General features: G+C 47.2%; 1 long non-coding RNA gene across 2 annotated transcripts; it reads left to right on the top strand.

Annotated features, from left to right (window-relative positions):
• Window positions 1-91: 91 nt before the first annotated feature.
• LOC144133599 (uncharacterized) lies at window positions 92-9,618 on the top strand. Of its 2 annotated transcripts, none has more exons than XR_013315081.1 (3): window positions 92-231; window positions 1,794-1,820; window positions 7,620-9,618. It is a non-coding gene; the product is annotated as an uncharacterized LOC144133599 (long non-coding RNA). The 2 variants fall into 2 exon arrangements; XR_013315082.1 differs by lacking the exon at window positions 7,620-9,618 and adding an exon at window positions 7,069-7,610.
• Window positions 9,619-18,828: the final 9,210 nt, after the last annotated feature.

Below are 18,828 nucleotides of genomic sequence, written 5' to 3'. Positions count from 1 at the left end.
AATTCAAACATGTTTCCAGAGAACTCGTGTCATCAATGGCTATGAGTGCTACAGACATCGAGAGCACACCTAATCGCGAAGTTGGCGTTTTTGGGCTTTTGTGTGGCTCGTGGCGCTTGCGTGAAGATTTTCGAACTTTCTTTTGCAGGCATCTTTGCTTAAATATTAGCCAAAATGGCGTTCAAAGGAGGCCCAGGACAGAAAGTCCAGAAGGTTATGGTGCAGCCTATTGTATCCTTTTCCTGTTTGAAGACAAAGCGCATGTTTTGGAGTCGAAAGACTCGGTCTGTGCGCACGACGTCGTGATCTTGATCCGGAAAGGGTATGCGCACGACGCGACCTTAGTGCCATCAGCGGCGGTGGCGGCGCGTGCTCGACCAAAAAGTCTAGGTGGTGTTGGCTCGACGAAGGCTGTTCGGGTTCGGCTGCCGGCTGTCGAGCCCGTGCCCCCTACTCCGGCGCCAAACATGGCTCACGGACGGTCGCGGAGACTGCTTTCTCGTCGCAGTCACGTTACTCAAATCGGCGGCCGGACGGCTCGGCGTTGTGTGCCGCTACCGCTGCCCATGCTGGCGATATATACTGATCGATCGCGGGTGCGGTCAGCGCTGTTATGGTCGCCCGCTTCCTTGTGCACATCGAATTTTTCTTTGCAAACATAATCGGCCGCAGCAGCAGCGGACTTACGAAAGCCGGATACATGCAAATTGAGTTTGGACCCCCCCGGGCACGTACAGGAGTTTCGGTTACGACTTATTATGCCACACACTGCACTTTTACTTAATGAAAAGAAATAATTATTACTGTTCCTTCTGATAATTTTCCGGAAAATTGTAGTTCTACTTTACCACTGTTTCCTCGCATGCCTATGCTTTTTCATAGCGAACTACTAGAACTTATGTGACAGTCTTCAAAACTTAAAGTAGCAGTACTTCACACGGCTCCACGATTCCAGGCAGGCAGCCACTTCACCGAACAGAGAATGTAGCACTGCTAGAAAAACGGTTATAAGCTGCTGTCGTACAGTCTATGACTGCTGTTAAACGTGATAAGGAGCACCAACCTAAGATCGAGTTCCGCGCGCGAGTCAGCCCGACGACGATTAGGGTCGGGGTATATTACTGTTGTAAGACGGCGTTGCAGCGGCCGAGCCAAACATTCTTCAACAGCAAAGGGACGTCAATTAATTCTGATTCGGGCAATACGGCACGAGCACGGCATTGTGCTTTTCAGCGCAACTGTCACGAATCTCGCTGCCAGCAATTCGGGTACCCCCGTAAACGCGGAAAAGAATTGCCACCGCACATCGCTTTATTTACAGATTGCAACGCCAGCAGCAGCTCACGACGGCGCGCCAAGCAGTAGTACGTCCAGCCGCCGATTTTAATCGAGTAGTCGCGGCGGCCGGCGACCGAGCCCAACATTCTTCGAGCGCGCGCCGCCGCCACCGCCGCTGAGGGCGCCAAGGTCGCGTCGTGTGCATACCTTTTCCGGTTCAAGATCACGACGTCGTGCGCACAGACCGAGTCTTTGAGTTTGCCGTCTTTGCCCACTCTCATTGTTTCTTGAGCGGAAACCCGGCGAAATCTTCGTGATGCGCAATGCAACAACCATTATTTACTGAGCGCAAACCCACTCACATGTTTGAACCTGTTAGCTCATTTTGTGTAACGCGTTTTGAACAAAGCCTGTCTGTTTAAACTGTTTCCAGAGGACACAATGCTGCATGTTTTCGAGTGTGCGCGTATCTCGCGCAGCGAGTGGTTCTTTTTTCCTTGACAGTTTTGTTTCAGAACCTGATCTTCAGATATCTGCAAAACGTGAGTATCGGGTTGAGACCGTTTACTTGAGATCGCATTTAATGTGTATAACACCAGTACGACGGCACACGCTGTGGCCGACAGCGGGCATTCATTGCCCTGAGTTATAGTTTTAGTGTCTGTGATGGCTTGTTTCCAGAAATTAGCCCGATGAAAGTTCATATTTTCTACGGTCACATGCTGCGCTGTGATTTAGCGGGATTTTTTGGTTTGACGGTGTCAACATGGAAGCGACAGATAATGCGAATTGCTCTGCAGGGCACACAATTTTACAGAAGTTAACGGTTACCTGTTACAGGCCGCTTGAGAAAGCTGCTAGCAGTGTCACATGGGATTTCATGCGCAGTGGCAGTATGGTTTCTCCAAACGCAGGAACTAAGGCGTGCGTGCCATGTGCAGCTGCCTTACATGTTCACCATTTCCAGTATGAGATGTACTGTGAAAAGGTTTATGAAAGGGAACATAAGGTAGATGCAGTGTGGTAGCACGACTTCCATAGAAGTACCAGGAAGTGAATATAGTGATCCGAGACACCTTACAATGTGGTCGTCTGTTTCTTTGTGCTACCGTGTCTATCTCAGATCGCACTGTTTGCTTCATGATGCTATAGAACCAACTAGCCCACCAAAACGTCTTAATGCAATTCCGTAGAAGCCCATACATTTAAAACATGGTGCCCTGTATTATGGAACTGGCACCACATTTGAAGTGGAGAGACAACTGAACATTAAAGGGGCCATGACATGGCCGTTCTTCGTCTTGCAGTTTTGTGCTTCAGTAACTAATACAAGAGCTTATGATTCAATTTCCACAATTTGGCTGCCCTGGATGTGATCGAAATTGAGAACGGGAAACTCCTCCCACCGGCAGTGGCCGCCGTATTGAATGCTCTCGTGACGTCACCAGGGCATACACGGAGCACCGTCGTCTGCTCTCGTTGCTGCATTGTGTGCAGCGAGGTCTCTTGTCCCCTGTACTTCCACAGGCGATCGAAGTAGCAGTCGTCCCTCATATATGAGTGACTGGTGCCGCAAAAGCGTTAATAATAGTAACGTAGTTATTCTTCGGTATATGTATAGGGTTCGGTTACACTAGGCTGATGGGAGGGCGATCGGCGGTCGGTTGGCTGGTCGGTATGCAAATGCCATCACTGACGCACTGGTCAGTCAGGTTAGACCGACGACGACGCCAGCACGACCAACGACCCCGTATCGCAGTAGTGTAAAGAGTGAACTTAGTGGGAGCTGGCTGAGTGTGGTGGAGGACTAGTTGGTATGACATTCTATAAACTTCAGAATTTTAAAACTTATTGTACCTGATGTTAGCCACGGCGACATACGCAATGTGCGTGCACCAACGAAGATGTGCTTTCATTCGGTGCCTGCGCATAGAACCTATCGGCGAGGCAATTGAGCGACACGGGCAGAAAATGCCGCACGATGGTGCCGCTCGTCGCAGGGGCTTATGCGGCCGAGCGAAAGCTTCACGCCCGGTCAATAGAAGGCCCGAAAAACTGCGCTTGTGTACCTTATCCTTGTCGAAAAAAGCAAAAGGAGCGGTTGCATTTCATATCTTCACACTTTCTTACTAATCAGTGGGGAACTCTTGCCAGATGCTCGAATTTCAGCCGACGAATTTCAGCCTTTTTCGTGACGAGGCCTAGTGAGTATGCAGGATTCGTGTGTGCAATTTCGGCGATTGTGGAGAGCGAATTCACAAGTTTTAGCGCCTGAAAATAGCTGTCGAGCGTAGTTTTGGCCACGGTGCCCTCAAAGCGACGACTGCTTACATCGCAGGCTGCGAGTACAATAAGGGGGAAGTGCCGATATGTGACCCGGTATGCACAGCATGTGCTGAAGGCAGCCAGCCGGCAGCAGCCGTCGGCGTCGACTGTGGACAACAAATCTGGTCGTTTTCATTGTTTCATTGTCCGAACGTATTTTTAGCTAATGCGCTTTAAAATCAAATACTGATGACATAAGACGAAGCAGTTACAATTAGCAGGAAGCGCCGGACCTACGCTAACCGTTTCCCAAGTAGGCGATATAGCATCAGCGGCGCTTATTGCAGCGTTATCATAGTGTGTGAGTGAGTAAAATTAAAATTTGTGAGCAATACTACGTGATATTTAAGATAAGGAGAGCCGACCTTGCGTTTTATGCCAAGCAAACAAACAGTACTGTTTGCGCACAGCTATGTAAACAACCCCAGGGCAGGGCTGCAGTTGTCGTGATAGTCGCATTCCTAGGCCACAATGCGCACGCACAGTAAACGCTAAATGATGTGCTATTATTTTCAAGCACTCATTTAGACGGGGCTGACTATTCATCGGTGTGGGCAGTGAAAGCATTCGAGTCGCGTAGGGTTTTGCAAGCGGTTTGGTTCCTGCAAAACGGTTCTACGAGCCAAAGGGTATGTATGTTCGACTTACACATGCACACATGCAACGGGGAGGTTGTCTCATTCGGCACTTTTCTCTGCTTTTTTCTTTGCCTCAAGGTTACTCTAGTGCCACCTTGTGATAATTTGAGTTTAATTATAGAGCCGATGAGTAGCGGACAAGAAATTGGTAGCCAGCTACAGCGCACATTGGTGAAGGCATGCATGGCACGTGCCGCTTTTCACATACGGGAGCACTTGACTGCTCAAAAGAAACCACACTCATAACATAAAAATAGCATGTTTATGGGTGTAAATAATGAAGTAGGGGTGCATCGATTTCGGTTTCCTTAACAATCAGAAAAGGGGTGCCACGAGCAAGTCCGCTTTTTTAAGGATCACTCAGGTCGCGTACTAAGCTGACTGCTTCCGAAAAGAAAACACTGAAAATGCATTTGATTTCGATAAGCTAAAAAAAAAAACACTTTTTGAGCGACTGCCGTCTACTGTGCATGCAGCAAGCAGTTCGCAAAAGAAACGGAAAAAATTCGTTTAAAAAATATTTACCACACAAAATCAACTGAAACTTGGGGGAATTTTAATTTAACAAGTTGAGAATGAAATGCGATAAGCGGGGTATGCATGAAAATAGGCTGTAATGGCCCCTTTAGCATAGATACATGTTGTGTGGTGGGAAAAATAAGTCTGAACGTCTTGGGGGTTCAGTGCGACTCACAAGACAAGGACGAAGAAGGAAGACATGATGAGTGCTGACTACCAACACCATTTTTTGAGTCAGTTCTCGTCTTTTTCCTTCCCTCGCGTTGCACTGATTTTCAAGGTGTTAACCTACGAACAGGGCCGGCTATTTGTCTTAGTGCCTAAGAGGTACAGTTCTAAGAAATAAGGCTCGCTGTTTTCCACCATGTGAGAGCAATGGGCTTAGACAGAATTTTGTTTAGTTTTGCTCAACAAATAGAAGTAACAGCGCACATTTTTTTAAACGTCAATATCTATTATTTGAAAGCCACAACACACAACTCAGACTCGGAGTGGTGACGCTACAATAGGTTGCTGATCTAGCCCATGAGACAAGTTTTAAAATCTACACTTGCATAGTGTGATAAGCGAGTTGCCTGCTGTGGATAAATCGCATGAATGCTGTAAATAGTGCTGCGCTTTCCTGGTGCAGTTAGGCTTGCTTTATAGAACAATTGTGGACAGACACTTTCATTAATAGGACCAAAGCTACACAGACCAAATGGAACATATAATCAAGCACCCGTACAAATGGGGAGCAAATGAAGGTACAGGAGAATGAGCAAATGCGAATAGTGAGCTTGTTCTCATAGGAAACGTTCAAGCAAACACTTGTTCCAAGAGATTACCTCGGAACATTTCAGTGAAACACCTTATCTCATTCAAGACAGCTCTGCCTAATGCACAAATAGAAGCAGCATCTGAGCACTGAGATTCAGCTAAGGGAGCAGAACATGGCACCTGACATACAACACTCTCTTCTCTGATCTGTGATAATAAGGCAAAATAAAGTGCAGTATCATGACAACACAACATCTACAAAACTCGCTGTGAACAAAAACCTCTTCAGTCGCAGTTTCCAGCGCTCTGTCACCAGTAAGGAGTGTAAACATTAAATGTATAGAGATCCAAAGCGATTCCAAACATTTAGAGAGATATAAAGCATATGTATACTTTAAATCACCAAATTCTGCACGCAAGACATCTGGATCATATTTTGGGCATTGGAGCACTGCCAAGTGTACTACCTCGATGGAAAGAAATGCGAACAACCCGGCGCCAACATGCCCCGCTGTTGGAATTTGTTTTCATTGCGCTTTTACCTGGGTGGTACGAAAAAGACGTTAGAGTCGTCCTAGAAGGTATCATGGACGAGTCTAGGGCCTTTTTGCTGTCACCGAAGTAAAAGCGCAGTGAAAAGAAATTGAAACAGCGGAGCGTGTTGGCGTCGGGTTGTTCGCGTTTCTCTCCATCGAGGAAGTACATTGATCGTGGTGTCACCGGGAACACAAATAATTTTCTTTCATTATTTCACTCAGTACAGTGAACATAGTGTGTAATCTTGCAGTCCTCATGCAGTAATCATGCAGAAATTAACAGAATTCAGAATGAAACATGCTCTTTCCTACAAACTACCAAGCTATCAACAAAGTTCCATCTGACACCTCCTACACAGGCGTTATAGACCTTTCTGGCTGTCATAGGTAGGCACTCAGTGACAATGGCATACCACAGTACCAAAGCGAATGTAACACCCTACCATCTTACTGTGATACGAATGAAGCAGTTCTCACTTTGACGCTTTCCTATGAAGCACCAGTTATTTGTGTGCTGTGCACTCTTCATCTCGAACCATATCAAGTCTTTCTGAAGGCAGCAGCATCAAACTGCAAGACTGGAACTATGGCTGGTATGGCAAGAAAACAAGTCTGAGCACGTAGCCGACGAGAATGTAGCCCCGAAGACAGAATAACCAAGCACTTTAAATTAACGCTGATAAAAGGCGGGCAGCTGCACGCCACGAAGTCACGCGGTGACCAGACCTGTACATGCCGGTTGAGGCTGGCAGCTAGCAGCAAGCAAGCAGAAAAAAGTCATGGTGGACGGCATATGAGCCGCTGCCTGCTGCTGTGAGAGGATGCGAACATAAATTTTTCTTTATTAAAAAAGCATTGTACTTCCCGACAAAAATGTACATAGCTAAATTTTTAAACCAGTAACTAGAATGGTATTTTCAATGGTTATGAACCACAGATGTGTAACCAGTTTTTTTTTTTCTTATTCGTGTTTGTCCACTCATCTATCTCATTTTGGGGCCCACTTCCTCCAGATCACGTCGCTGGCGCTTTGTTCTAGACCGCATTCAAGCCCCACCTTCGCGACCCTTGTGAATTGACCTTGGGGCACATGACAGTGCATGTCTCTCTGTGCAGCCAGCGCATTCTAGGTGTGCGTAGTTCGTGGGTACCGCTGTTCCAAGAGCGGAGGCACGCCTGCTTTGTGTTCATGCATCCTTTGTAGCAGCCGAAATTGCTCAGCCGCTGCATGAGAACATACGTAGTTCATCATAGCCATAAACATGACATATCGCTCTATTTCATCAAGATTCGAACTACTTGTAGCCCATGATGCACAACTGCATTCCATATGAAGGCTTTATAGTAGAGTTTGAAATGCGGAGAGCTACCATGATTTTTAATAAATTAGACAACCAGAAGGTAAAAATTGCAACAGTTAACAATTCAAGAGCTTGGATCAGCTGATCTTTTTTACCATTTCTCAATAAGTGCTGAAAACTTCACCCATCGTACATGTGTACCAAGGGCTTTCTAACTTGGGAGCCCGTGCAGTGTGCTCATGTTTACAATTAACCCTTCCTAGGGGAGCAGGACATGTGTGTCCAACTTGCCTCAAGGGCTGCCAAACTGGAAACGGTGCATCTACATGCCATATTTTTGCTTGCCAAGTACTACCAGACTGCGTTCTTATATTTTGGTACTAGGCCTCCTTATGTTCTGTGTTTTTACTAGGGCGGGTGTACAGTTTAACGAGACCCATCTTGGTGGGGAAAAAAATTTTTGAAAAATTTGTCAACTTGTGAGTCTTTTCTGTTAGTCAAATGCCTCATAATACCGTTTGAAGCAATCCTCAATTTTGTTCTCATAAGTTCAAAAGACTGAGATACAGATACGTAGCACATTTGAGGTCTTGTTACGAAGTCATTGGTATAACTGAGTGTCCCTTTTACAAAATTAGTGGTGGAAACGGCTTGAAAGTGATGTCATGCAATTCCTAGGGACATTCTGAGTGAAATTTTACCATTTGTATACATGTTAGACATGCACACAGCTTGCGCCTTAGAAAGGGTTTTAACGGGACACTAGACAACTCCATCCTTTTTGTTGGTAAAAATCAGTGGTTTGACCTTTTGTGAATCCATTGTTGTAGGTTCAGGAGGAAAAGAGAAATTTATTTGTGCAAAAATTGCAGTTGAAAATGGAACATTTTTTTCCCTTGAATTCAATTAAAACTCATGTTGAAAATGACTAATCATTGACTGAAAGTCAGTAGTGTGGTCTGGCCTTGGAGATCTGCAAACCAAAATGGCATTGATATCATTGGTTGCTTTCAAAAAAGACATTTGACAGCAATACCTGTATTGGTTTTCTGGTCTTTTCTGGATTATGAAAATTCTGGTTTAAGGAACCTCTTTGTTATTGGAAACAAAGTAAACAATTGATTTAGGCCAATTCCAGCTTGTCCTCACTGTCTCTTTAAAGGGAAGCTGAAACGGTTTTGAAATCGCATGAAACGCTGTGGTTGGGAAGAAAGGACCTTGAAAATCATGTGTGTAAATTTTTTCCCGATTCTATCTGCTAACAGAGCTGCAATCGCTTCTTAAAAACCCTTCGCCAGCACGCCCTCGTCGCTTCCGGAAGCGCCGGGTGGGGGGGACGGCAGAGAGGGAGAACTGGAGGAAGTGACGCCATTCACGGAGAGTCGGCCGGCCGTCCGGCTGCGCTTGCTTCGCTGCGGCCCGCGCTTTACGGAACCACACATCAATGTAATCTTCTGCCAGTACCGTTTACTTTCTCTCGTTCAGGCGTTCCGTGTTATGCTTCAAGCCTGTATATTAACCAGTTTTGGCATGGTACTTCTTTCGAACAGCGCTCAGCACACAGTGTGGTAGAATCCGTCGGTTTTTCTCCCCAAGCCTCTCCCACGTTAACCAGACAATCTGGAGGTACGCAGCATGTCGAAGCTGCCTGCACAAAATATGTGCATCAATATTTCTCTTTTCGTTATATTACTTTCTTACCTGTTTGTAAACGCTTTGCCTTTTCCAGCTGGTTGACATCCATGCTGAGCTAAGGCCACTTCCAGCACTGTCTTTGAAGTACACAGTCTTAAACTCTTTTGAGCTCGTTACGCACTGTGTGCCTTTTGGCTTTTTCCTTATTGCTTGCACCTCGTGGCAGCACAAGCAATTCTCTTAATCTTTCATCAGCGCGGAGCACATGCAGCTGCACCTAACTGAACAAAAAACCGATTGTATAAGCCTAGTATACTTGAGCAAAGCAAACATTTGCATTCATGAGCGCTTGGTCATGGCTGACGATCAGCAATGGCGCCAGAATTCATGCAAATTTGTTGAGTCAGAACGGCAAAGTTGTCGAGCCGCGGTACGCATATATCTGCCACAAGCAATTCGGCCGGTTATCTCGACAAGCAACACCAGCAACTATATCTCGCAGCACACTAGTTTTAATGAGCAGCACTGCGAGCTCCGAAACGCAGCCATAATTATTGCTCAAAAGCGTGTTCAGCATGCAAAAAAAAACAACGTACGGGTCGCACGCCTGACCTTCCTCGCCTGCCCCTGCCATTCAATATGCGCTCTGTGCAGCTTGTTGGCCAAGTGAAGCCCTTCTTTTTGTTGCAAACTATGTAGCCGTTCAATATGCTGCCATGCCACCGTGTTTCCCTTGTTGATTTTTTGTGCGGTAGAGCATTTGTGACAAGTTTTAACATACCGCTGGTTTTTGGGTGGCAGGATGAGAGATTGTCGTCTTCAGTTGGTCTACATTTTTGAAGCGGCAGCCCAGCTCCTGTGACATGGCTGTATTTGCTGGAGCTCCAGCGCATGTTAGAGCTACAACCATTGCCCCAGCATCGTGGGCAAGAAGCAGGCTTTGTGTATATCACTAAATTAGCTCACTGCTCGCCGACAAGACCATCTACAAAAAAGTATCCGGGCGGCAGCTTCCACCGTCAGTTAATGGCTACTGCCATTGCAACAAAAAGCAGCTTTTGCCTGTGGCAGGCAGTCACCATCAACTCCTGTGCCCTTTTTCCACTGAACCTGCTGCCTGATTGACATTTCATCAGTGATCAGACTGCATACAGTTTGGTGGCCTCGGCTGCTCATCTCGGTGCATTTCATTTTTACAGCATTGAATGCCTCAGTTAAAAAGCCAGCATTTACCACTCTTGCAGTGTTCTTTGGTGGGGCAAGCAGGTGTCGAAGACCTGTCTCGCGTAATTGTATGCTCGTGGCGAGTAGAAATTGAGTGCCAGCGCAAAGGCCCTGAGCTCGGGTGAAAATTGCCTCGGCACGTCCCGGCCAGAGCGATTGGATATCTGTCTTTTAGGGAGGTGTTGATTGGCTATTCCAAGGGTGTCAAGCATGGCCACCTGATCCTTCAGCACGATGTTTTGCCTATGTATCATGTGAAGCACAGCCTTCAATTCAAGCGTTTTTTTTTTTTTTCTGCGGTCTTCTCCTAGACTGCTGCAGCCGCTTGATCTGCTTTCGAGTCTTTATGCGCTCCGAGGCAAACTTTGCTGCACGTGCTCTCAAGAAAGCTTTCTCCGGAGTGTCAACCTATAAAGCAGAATCAAAATTTAGTCACCTACAATCACAAGCTGCCCGGTTCCAGCCACATGTACTTTCTTCAGAGGGAACAAACATGCAGGAGGTTCGCACTGAGGTGTAGGAACAAAAATTTCCTTTGCACTCGCCGTTGCTTGTGTTGCTGGACACCCATTTCCAAGCCGAGAGATCTGGCAGGGGCTCCCCCTCAGCTTGATGTGGAGGACACTCACACACTAAAAAATTGATTGGTTTATTGATAAAAAAAAAGGCATACAAATGTTTTAAGTGTGTTAGCAAGAGTCATGGGTGTAAAATCAAGCTGATCCAGTCACTCCAGACCCCTTACCTATGCGCTGTAAATGGGTTGCAGGAATAAAAACATGCCAGAAATAAGCCATTCACACACACACATGTGAAAGCTCTGGTGTTGTATGTTGTTTTCAGGTTAACCTTGCCTGCCTGCTTTGCTTACCATCGCTTGTTTTCTCTTTTCTGGTGTTTGAACAGAACTCGAAGTTTGTGGAGGCAACATTCCCTGCACAAATTGATGTTAAAAGGGCATTATTTAATTGCGAAGATATCCTTTGCTAGATTAAGAGAAGTATACGGTATACAGAAGATCATTTTGTAGTGACAGCTTGTAATTTTGCTCACATCGTGTCCATTGTCCGAAGATTCATTTTCCTACTGAAGCTGACCTAACAGAAAAGAAATGTCACAGTATATCAGCCATAAATTAATCAGCACGCATATAATTTAAAGAATGGCAGTTAGCTTCCCCAGACAGCACATGGAAACCAAAAAGAGATAATTCTGTTGGGGTACAAACAGCAATTACCCATGTGAAAAGGTTTTTTTACTATAACAACATCTCAAACATTTTCAAACAAATTAATACCGTGGAAAAAAGAAGAATGTATAATTCACTGTGCAGCTCACAAAACGATATTCTATTACCTCTGCAAGGGCCCTCTGCCTTGATGGGAAGCAACATTGATATTACATTCTGAATCTACTGAATATTTCTAAAGACCCTATAAAACAAAGCATTTATTTTAGTACTTTCTTTTTTATCTACGAAATGTAGCAACCAGCATTGGGAAATCAAAAACAGGAATTCGTAACATTCAGAGCTGCAACGGATATACATATGGCATGCAATGTCCCGCACCACCATGCAGTCTCTGAAATGCATTGCAGTGCATATTTATGTTTGGTTAATTCTGCGTGTGTGTGAGCAAGGTTCTCATACATGCACCAAAGCTTTAGTAAGTGGACTTTGGCATAGTTGCTGTGTCACTTGCCCATAAGGCCCTGAACGCACATTAGTAGAGGTTTTCAGCCGCATAGTCTCGGTGCATGCTTGCTAAGGCATAATATGTGCGTCAAAAAGAAAACAGTAGCACTGAAAATGCAAGACATTTGTCATGCAGTTGCATTTTTGTATTACAGCCGCATTGAAATTTAGTAGCTTGAGACAGTTGTTTAGCATGGAAGTTTCAGGAATAAATATGCCCTAAGCCATAGCAAATATTGAACAAAAGCAGTTAATTCTGACAGGGGCATGTACCGACAGGAAAGCAGACTGTGTGACTAGGAAAGGTTGTGAAGCTGGTAAGCACACAAAAATTTCTAGAGGAAGAACTCAACGTGCCGCATGTACCAATTTTAGCACAGAAACTAAAATGCGGTGTACCTTGCTTGCAGCGAAAGGCAGCTCACGTGATACCGCGCAGCAAGAAACCCTTGCAGCTCCGATGCAGTGTACAGTACATGAAAGCTCTGCGATGTCTAGAAAATGTGCAAAAAATTGTAAATTGTGGGGCACGTTTTCGGTGAGGGACGCCGTAGTGAAGGGCTCTGGATTAATTTCGACCACCTGAGAGTCTGATATTTCACAGCACACTCCTGTCTTAAATTTCGCCTTCATCGAAACGCGCGGCCGCGTTATTGAACCCGAGTCGTCGGCTCGGTCGCCTCGAGCGCTCTTAAGTACCACTGATCCGGCGCAACAGGTGTTGAAAAAGTACCGATATTCCTCCAAGGATTTGCATGATATAAGCTCTCTTCGCAGCCATTTACAAAAAGCGGTCGCTCGTAATGTTGGGCAGCCGGTGCTGGTACATCAAATATTCAGCTCCGCGCTGTAGCAACTCGCGCTGCGACAATATATAACAGGCCAACTTGCAGCGAGTGAATGAACCGTCCTAAACCACTGCCCAAACTTAAGCGCGAACAGACGACGCACGCCGAAAAGTTCGCACTTGAATTTTTATTCAAGAATTACCCCGCATTGCCCGAAGGTGTTATAGCAGTATAGCACGGTCCCGGATTCACGGATTGGCAGAAAACACGTCTTCGTTTACAGCGCACACTTGGACCTCCGAAAGTCGATTCCACTGTTGCAAAGTTTCAACAAAAAATGAATTCGCGAACAAGTTCGTGACGGTACTCGCGAATTTTACAAGAATGGTCTTGTCGTTTAGAAGCAGCAACTTTCCCACGTCAAGACATTATTCACTATCCCTGCGCCCGTGCCTGCCCGAGACGAATCTTGCTGCCCTGTTGTGAATTTTTTCCAATGTGTCAATTAATAATTGCTGTGCAGGGTCCCTTACAATCGAGAGGCATATTAAATAAAGGGACGAACACAGGACAGAGAAAGTTTTCTCGAGGTTTGGCCGTGAAAATTCATTAGCGGGAATTGAAACAGCTTGACAGCGCCGTAATTACAAGCGCACATAACCGAAAGACCCGGAATACAGATTGAAGTACTTTTTTCAATCAATTGCGCCAACATGAGTAATGGTTGCGTTTAATTTTGCGATTAGTTTTTTGTTATAATGCAAATTAAAATGAAATTTTTGCGAGCACGTTGCTTCAGGGAATTTAGCATGTCATCTCTCTTGCATAAAAGCTTGTATAACAAGTGGAGAAACAAACCTAAAATACACGTTAGCAAGAAGTTGTAGCGTTGCTAGTGCCCCTTGTTAAACGTTGCATAGGTACGAATTTTCTTTTTAATAAAATGTGCCATACTAACTAATGTTTGTTTTTTATTTGGCTATTAGTTTAATTTACTCCAAATAAAATAGAATTTAAGTAGGCAGAATACGAGGGAAGCTTGGACTACTGCTGTAAGTACGGCTGCTTCAGACAATTGAAGTTGTCATCAATCTTGTATAATACTTTGTAAAATACATGGAGAGACAAACGTGACATAGCACTTAGCAAGAAGTTGTTGCTTTGCGAGTGCCCTCTTTTGAAAGTTGCAAAGGTAAGTATTTTTTATATCAAATCCGCCAACGCAAATAATGTTTGCGTTTAGTTTGCTATTATTCGTTTTTTTTATTACTGCAAATAAATCGTGCCTTTCGGAGGTAGATTGCTTCAGGCAATTTGGCTTGTTATCTCTCTTGAAGAAAAATTTGTATAACATATGGAGAAACAAAACTAAAATAACCCTTCGTACGAAGTTGTAGTCCTGCTTGTGGCCTCTGATAAAAGTTGCAAAGGTACGTTTTACCGAAAATATTGTCTGTTTTTGTGTTGCTATTAGTTTGTTTTTACTTCTGGAAACAAAAATAGAATTTAAGCAGATAGATACGTGGGACGTTCGTACTTCTGCTGCTAGCAGGGTTGCTTCAGACAATTAAACATTTCATCTCTCTTGCATTCAACTTTATATACCAATGGAAAAACAAACACAACTTAGCAAATTGCAAGAAGTTGTTGCTTTCGAAGTGCCCTCTGTTCAAAGTTGCAAAGGTAAGTTTTCCTTAGATCAAATGTGCCAAAGTAAATAATGCTTGCGCTTCAAAGTGCTTTAACTTGAACGGCCTTTTTGCAACGAGAGCTACACTGGGCTACCAGTCGAGCATTTTGCGGTACATGGGCGAGGCCAGTTGGGATTCAAAATGGCGGAGTCTCTTAAGTTGTATCCACCCAGCGCTGGTTTGAGGCTTAATGTCGTGTTCCGCCATCTATCAGCGGGCAGCAAAACTGCGAGACTCCTCGCGCAACGTCCGGAGCACAAGGCAAGCGGCGCCGTTGGTACACCTATCCTTACACCGTGCTCTCGGCCTTCACCGTGTGCTGTTGCGTAATATTTATAACGCGTAATCTTTAAGCAGCGACACCACAAACTGTGTACGCTCAGTGCGCGCGGCTGTGATATTTTGTTGCAATTGGTGCCATCCCATGTGGGAGTGCCAGGAAACGAAGCTGCTGACCGACTCGCCAAGGCAGCCCACTCCAACCCAGCAGCTCCAGTTTGTGAGGCTATCTCGGCCTTTGACGCAGCGCGTCACATACTGCGCCACAAGGTTGCACTTTGCCACCCAGACCCCCGCATCGCATCCGGCAAGCTCCCAAGGCCTGTCCCATACCTTGCCTTCGGACGCGCGGCATACTCTTTACTCCTGCGCATCAGGATTGGTTGTGTCTTCACGGCAGACCGACGCCACCGCCTCATGGGAGAGGCCGACACAAACTGTATTGACTGCGCAGAGACAGAAACAGTTGAGCACCTGCTCTGTGAATGCCCCGCTCATGCTAACGTGCGCTCCATAATGCGCGCCGAATACAGCAAGCTCGGCCTGCCGTCTGCCACTGCCGGCGACCTAGTCTTCCCTGAGGCATCGCCACACAAAAGGAAAGCTGCCCTGTACGCTCTCGCCTCCTTCGTCGATGAGGCATGCCTTCGCAGGCGCATCTAGTGTCACCCTAGTTCTTTGTGCTGCATGCTGTGAACACAAACCTGTGCATTGTGCTCCAGTGTGCTGAATTTTCACCATCGCGCGCTACATTGTGTGTGCCAGCAAACCCCTTTCCAGAGACTCTTTGGCGTCTCCACTTCCCCTCGTCCTGCACTCAGAAACATACTGTGATCAATGAGTGCATGGGCGTCTTCTGACTCACACCAGTGCGCGCTTCGCAATGTGTGCCCGCCCACTGTTTCTCGTGCCTGTGTATCGCGCTTTTCGTGCCGCATTCTACCGTGCACCTGCCGCCCTTTCCGCCTCCTGGTCCGTCCTCTATTCTATCTCTTTAACTCCCCTCCCCCTACCCTGTGCAGTGCAGCGAAGGTGTTCTCGAAGAAACAGTTGCACGCCCTGCACACAAATTTTTCGCCAGCAACCAGAACCACTTACGACCGTTAAAGGCAGAGCCTGGTGACACTCCCGTGTCAGCGTGTCACCAGGCACTGCAGTGTTAAAAGTGTGGTGGAAGTAATGCCAAAATTTAGGCTTAGAAAGTCGGGCCATTAGCAAAGTTGTCGTTTTTGCTATGAAAAATTGGGCCACTAACAACAGCGTACTGCGTCATTATTGCAAAGGGCCCGGGAGCGGTGGGTGCGAGTAGCCCGAGTTTTTTTCTCGGTGGCGGCGAGTGGGCTTTCGAGGTGATGTGCTCGGCTTTGCCTTGCGCCTGAAAGTCGTCTCGCCTCGCAGCGGTACGCACTCATTGAGGATTACTTGTGGATGTGTCGAATCGCCGTTTAGCGGCAATTTTTCTCGTCAAAGCTAGTGCGGTGATGCGGAGCGATTGGGCTGTGCGGCACTGAGCCGTTGCTTTCTTCAGCAGCCTACTGCATCCTTTCGAACTATGCAGACGTGCAGAGGCTTTCAGCGTTTTCCACGTTGCCTTGCTGTGTGTCAAAAGCACGCTTTTGCGATCGTATTCCTCGGCGTCGGAAGGGCTGCCGGCGGCTCTACGCCCGTGCGAGGGAAACGACTGCGGCGGGCTGCGCGCTTTCGAGGCACCTTATTTCTCGAAGCCCTTAAAACAACGGTCGTCCGGCCACTGCAGCCCGCAACGGCTCAGCGCTCTGCACTTGATCCCATTGCATTCGCACGATCATCTGTGTCTGAAATGGATCGCCTTGCGCTTTGGTGTAAATACTAATTGCGCTGTACCGACTGCTGCAACGCTAAACGCTCATAGTAAAATGCTTGTCTCTGTTACGCTCGCTTATTCTCGCTGGAATTTCACTCGGAGATGGTATACGACAGTCAATACCAAGCTTATAAATCCGTGTCGTCCGGAGCGCAGGCCCCGCCCCCCCCCCCCATGTAGTATTCGTACAGTGCGCGTGTAGCACTGCGACACTATGTATATATAGACTAAGTGAAAAACCTCTCTGAATGCGCCGCTGCCATGCGCGCGAGACCACACGAGCCCTGTATAATACGCGCGCATGCAACTCGGCTTCAGTCGCATGGGGTTATTAATTGTTAACCCCACAGCTACACTCTCGGAACAAACCTAGCTCTGTCATACAGTTATTCTGCAGCATAACTTCAATGGTGCTCACGTAGTCAGTATTCTCATTCAGCCGATAAATTTCAACTGGGCTAACATATATGCATGTTCAGGATAAACGACACAGCGTAGCCGACAGACAGACAGACAGAAAAACTTTATTCAGCAAGTGAGTTTTAGACCCAGCTGGGTCCCTGGGCCACTGCGCGGTCCCGCACTGCATCAAGTAGGTCATGCCGGGACATGACGTCGGCAGCCCGAGTCACCGCAGCAAGCTGCAATGTCGGGTCTGCAGACATAAGCAGGACCACCCAGTCCTCCCAGCTCGAGATGGCGTGCTGTCCCCGCGGGGGAGGGTCAGCAGGGCAGCCGAAAAGGATATGAGAGAGTGTGGCGTGGGGGTCACCACATAGGGAGCATGCAGGGGATGTGCCGCAATAGTGGGATAAAAGCTGAGGGGATGACAGAGAGCGGGTTTGGAGGCGTCTGAAGAGCATCTGTTGGGAGTGCGTAAGAGAGGGGTGGGGAGGAGGGTAAGTCCGACGGTCCAAACGGGGTATTTGCGTGAGCTCCGCAAAGGTGTGCGCCCGCTCCCTCGAGAATCCTGGATCGAGACTGTCCTGGGCCCGGCAAATCAGACCTCGGGCCAATTTATCGGCAGCCTCGTTTCCAGGGTTCCCAGAGTGAGCCGGCACCCACTGAAGCTCTACCCTGCGCGGTAAATTTTGGGTAGGGGTGTTCAACAATTGCCAGGCAGGGGCGTGAATCCTGCCCCTGGCAAAGTTGGACAGAGCCGTTTTGGAGTCGCTGAAGATGTATTGGGCGTCCAAATGTGCAAGGGCTAGGGCGATGGCAGTCTCCTCTGCCTCCTCAGGCGTAGAGCCCGAGGGAAGACGGTGAGTTAGGGGGTGAGGTAGGGTTGGATTGTGGGCAGCTGCTACCGCTTCATGCGCTGTACATGCGGCATCTGCCCAAACGGCATCGTGGACTTGCCCATAGTACTTATGGAGGGCATTAGCGCGAGCTACGCGGCAGCGAGGGATGTGATATTGGGGATGGACGTTTCGAGGAAGGGGTTTCACAACGAGAGGTGTATGGATGTGTCGAGGGATGGGTATAAGGGTTGACTGGTTAGCGGGTATGTTGATGCAAAGGGAGGAGAGTATATGGCGGCCAGTGGCGCTCGTGGCAAGTCTAAGGTACTGTGTCTGAAGGTGCGCGTCAACTAGTTCCTGAATGGTGTTATGCATGCCTAGTGCAAGAAGTTTGGCTGTGCTAGTGCTACGAGGTAGGTTTAGGGCTGCCTTAGTCGCAAGGCGGATCATTGTGTTCACGCGTTCGGTTCAATTTGAGATATGGAGTTGCGTACAGAATGCGGCTAAGCGTAAATGCGTGCACTACTTTCATGTCCGCTTCGTCTAAACCCTTTTTAAGGGAGGACACTCGACGTAGAAGGTGCAACACGGATTGTGTGGAGGCCTTGAGCCTTTTAAGGGTATGTTCATTTCGTCCAGAATCCTGCAAGTGGAGGCCAAGGATGCGGAGGGTGGGTGTGATGGGGATAGGGGATCCTTTTAAATTGATTTGGATGGGCGAGTTAGCGCTAGATTTTGGCCTAAATAGGAAGAGCGCGGACTTAGATGGGGAACATTCGAGCCTGATGGATGACGCGTGAGAGGAGATGGTGTCTGCTGCTAACTGAAAAGCTTCCTCAATTTCCCCGTCAGAGCCATGAGTGGCCCATGTGGTAATATCAGCAGCGTACAGGGTATGCTTTAGGTGTGGGATTAGAGCCAGTTTGTGAGCTAGGGGGATGAGAGCAACGTTAAAGAAAAGGGGAGAAAGGACCGCCCCTTGAGGGGTTCCGAGCTCTCCGAGTGTATAAGGGGATGTGGTAATCTGATCTATGTGCAGGGAGGCAGTGCGGCCCGAGAGAAACGCGCGATCGTA

This window comes from Amblyomma americanum, chromosome 5 (assembly GCF_052857255.1).
Source record: "Amblyomma americanum isolate KBUSLIRL-KWMA chromosome 5, ASM5285725v1, whole genome shotgun sequence".
Lineage (NCBI taxonomy): Eukaryota > Metazoa > Arthropoda > Arachnida > Ixodida > Ixodidae > Amblyomma > Amblyomma americanum.
This window is presented reverse-complemented; position numbering and strand designations above follow the sequence as displayed.